General features: G+C 47.3%; 1 pseudogene; it reads left to right on the top strand.

Moving 5' to 3' along the window:
* Positions 1-1,103: 1,103 nt before the first annotated feature.
* On the top strand, positions 1,104-1,667 carry LOC102172134 (annotated as a pseudogene).
* The last annotated feature ends 2,432 nt before the right edge of the window (positions 1,668-4,099 follow it).

Here is a 4,099-nt window from a genome sequence, read left to right as displayed (position 1 = left end):
GCCAATAAATATATACAAAGGTGCTAAACATTGTTAGTCATTAGGGAAATACAAATCAAAACCACAATGTGATACCACTGAATATCCATTAAGATGATTAAAACTTTGAAGCAGACAGTAACAGCATTAGAAACTTAACATACTGCTGGTAGGAATATAAGAATGGTGTAACCACTTTGGAAAACATTTTGGGAGTTCCTCAAAATATTAAACATAGAGCTACCATATAAGTTAGCAATTCCACTCCTACATATATTTCCAAGTCAAAAACATAAATCTACACAAAAACCTGTACACAAACGTTCATAGCAACACTATTTGTAATAACCACAAAACGGAAGCAACTCAAATGCCCATCAACTGATGAAAGAATACATAAAATGTGGTATATTCATACAATGGAATACTATTTAGCAATAAAAAGGCTAAAAGATTTAAAACACTATGCTAAGTAAAAGAAGGCAGATACAGAAGGCTACATACTGTGCGACTGCATTTCTTTGAAAAGTCCAGAAGAAGCAAACCTATAGAGGTAGAAGGTTTAGTGGTGGCCAGATATGGGGGGAGGTGAGATGGGGAGTGACTGCTAGTGGGTAGGGAATTTAATTTTGGAGTGATGAAAATATTCTTGAGATGTGGTAATGGTTGCACAACTTCATGAATACACACACACACCAAAAAACAGTAAATGTTCACTTTCCAAAGATCAAATTTAGAGTATATGAATTATGTCTCAATAGGGTTATTTTTTTTAATGGTCTCAAGACAGAGGCACACTTGCCCTGCGTTTTCTGCCTCACCCAAGCTCCTATGGAATTTAGAACGTGGTGCCCCACCCCCTCCCCCTGCCAGTCCCATTATCTACTTCCTGTAACGGAATCTCCTCACAACCGGTACCCCCATAGCAACTGCCACTTCCGGTCCGTCCCAGAGCCGGTGCCCAGCCGCTTGCGGCCCAGCTGCGAGCACTCCTGTGGCTGCCATCATGGCTTACCGTTGGAAGGCTCCGAAGAGGCGGCTGAGATCTCCGCCTCCACTGCTGCCCTCCCTCCTGCTGCCTGGCCCGGATTTTTCCTATCCGCGATGGCTTCTGGATGGTGATGATGGCCCCCGCCCTGATGCCCGCAGTAGCCCTGAAGGTGTGCCACTACTACCACGGCGAGTGCGAGGCCGCGGTAAACGGCCACGCCGCCCTAGAGCTCCACAAGTCCTTCCAGTGCCTGGCCAGGGCCTGCTCCCTGCACCACCACCACCAGGTGGCCTTGAAGCACATCACCCAGTTCCTGCTGTGCTCCCACGAGCACAGCAAGAGGGCCAAGAGCCTGATGTTCCTGCTGAACCGGCACAGCAGCCGCGTCTCCTTCCTCAACATCAGGATGCCCGAGACCCGAGAGCGGGAGAGCAGCCTCCAAGCCATGCAGAACACCCTGTACCTGGAGAAGAGCGTCAGCCAGAGCCTGCTCAACCTGCACCACCTAGCCACGGAGAGCAGCAACGCCCACCTGTGCCACTTCCTGGAGACGCGCCACTTGGACCAGCATCTCAAGTTCGTCAAAGAGCTAGGGGACCATCTCACCAGCGTGCTCAAGATGAGGTTCCCAGAAGGCGGTCTGGCAGGGTACATCTTTGATAAGTTTACCCTGGGCAACAGCGACAAGGAGGACTGATCCTGGACTGGACTTTCCCCTGAGTCACGGGTGACTCCCCAAAGGTCACCCTGTCTGCCACGCAGACTGCAGTATTGCTCTTGGAGAAAAAATCCCACACTGCAGTTATTACTTCTTCAAATAAAGTTACTAGTTGATGCAAATATAAAGGTCTTTTATTCATGTGTGCAGATCTCTAATTTTTTAAGTTTTAAACAGGTATCCAGGAGACTCTCCACCCAACCATGCCCCATCCATGTACAGTTCAGGATCTCCACAGAGGGAGGGAGGGAGGTCTTACATGGGCCCTTGGAAAATACAAAATCAGTCTTCCCCTTGTAAACAATGTATATGTGGGGAGGGTGAGGTAAGGTGGGTGGTCTGGGGCTCTAGGGGTTGGTGGGTGGTGTTTGTAGGTGTTTATGTATGGTAAAGATAGAATATGGTCCAGAATTCATCACAGCAGTTGCCTCTGGGGAAGAAGTGGAGGGAATGGGCAGGGATTAAAAGAAAGGGATTGGAACTTGAGGCAGGTGGTATGGGTTCCATCTCTGGTCAGGGAATTCCCACAAGCAGTGTGGACCAAAAAAAAAAAGATCTTCAGCATTATGTGATGTATTTCAGTTCAGTAACATGCACACATCTTAATGTTTGTTGATTCTTGGTAGCAAGCTGGGGTCGTGAAAGGCAGCATGGCACAGACTGTCATTAACAAGCTCACCCTGAGTGACAATGATAATGGGTAATAAGCCTCCAACTATCTTCCCTATAGTCAAGGGGCTGATCAACAAAAATAATAATAATGGCACTCTGCAGGTCCAAGTCCTCTTATGTATATTCTTATATTTTATTTTTATAAGAACCTCAAGAAATAAGAAGGACAGGGATGTCCCTGGTGGTCCAGTGGCTAAGACTCCATGCTCCCAATTCAGGGGACCTGGGTATAATCCCTGGTCAGGGAACTAGATCCCACAGGCCACAACTAAAGATCCCAAGTGTCAAAATGAAGATGGAAGATCCTGTGTGTCACAACTAAGACCTAGCACAGCCAAATAAATACATTTAAAGAAAAGAAAGAGGAAGGATATGCGTTATCAGTGAGAAAAAGGGAGGCCACACAGATAAGAAGTTATTGAATGTGGACATGAACATAGATCTTCTAATGCCATGCTTTTTTTTTTCCTGTTACCTCACAGGTATATCAATGGGTTAAGAATAGTGGGTGGGCAGACTGGGAATCCAGCCAGATAAGGCTGGAAAGGGAGGGAAATCCCCTTGTGAAGACAGCCCTGATCACTGCAGTCTCATCTCTAATTACAGGGGTGCCTTCTAGCCTAGGGTGGGGATGGCTGCCACACAGCCAAAATCCTTCTCAGAGGGAAGACGTCTTCAAAAGCGGCCACCAAATGTGTCAGAGGTAGCAGGGCACCTCACTGGAAGGCAGTCAGCATCCATAGACCCAAATCCCTCAGTTCAGGCTCTCTTGCTGCTCCCCACAGGCAGAAGCACTGCTACCTGAGTTGGCTCAGAACACCTGGAAAGACCTTGGGAGTGGAAATGTCCAGAGACTGTATCTCTTCCCAAGTGGTTTCCCTTTGGGCATGAAAGGTGTTTGTTGGGGAGGTGGCGGCAAAACACACATGTTATATCTGCAAATTCAGCTTCTCTGGACAGAGAAACTCTGTGTTTTTGCTCTGCATGGGGTACTGTAATTAATCTACCGAACCACTGGCTGTTATGGCCTCTTCACTGGGATTCTAAAGCTGACCCTAGTCTTGGGTGCTGCCCCCCCTCACAGTGTTATCCCATCTTTCCCTTTTCCATGCTTCAGAGGGGCTCCCTGGGATGATGCAGAGAAGTATACTTCGACCTGCATCCTCTTATTTGACCTGGAAAACAAGGATTTCCTCACCAGCCAGACTCAACGAGACTTGTGATTGTTACACTCCACTGCCTATTACAAGCCACTACTTGGCAGGGAATATTTAAAGACAGCGGCAGCTTAATCATTTCTGTGTTCTTCTGTAAGATGAATGTAAATGTTCTAAATCCCCCTTTTCCTAGTTCAGTTTTGGGGTCCACAAACAGCCCTGTGGTTATGTGGGGTAGGGATGGAAAGAAGTGAGGAGCATTCAGATGAATGAAATCTGCACCACTGTATGTACCTGACCATGTCTTGACTGTGTCCATCTCTCTAAGTCTCCTTATTTACCCAGCCTCTTCCAATGCATATCTCTCAAAAGGTGTGAGCAGACTTCTGGTGGGTGTGTCACCCTCCTGCCTACTTGCAGCCTTCCCAGTTCCTTGATAACCTGATTTTCAGGACATGGAACTCTGCTGTGATTTGGTCTTCCAGCCCTGGAAACTACCACCCTGAGATGTACAGCTGGATGCTTGTCACTCACAGGCCATGCTCTGCTGCTTGGGGAAGTGATGTCTGAAATAGTGGCTGT

Source organism: Capra hircus, assembly GCF_001704415.2.
Source record: "Capra hircus breed San Clemente chromosome X unlocalized genomic scaffold, ASM170441v1, whole genome shotgun sequence".
NCBI lineage: Eukaryota > Metazoa > Chordata > Mammalia > Artiodactyla > Bovidae > Capra > Capra hircus.
The sequence above is the reverse complement of the archived record's forward strand: the minus strand, read 5'-3'. Positions and strand labels throughout refer to the sequence as shown.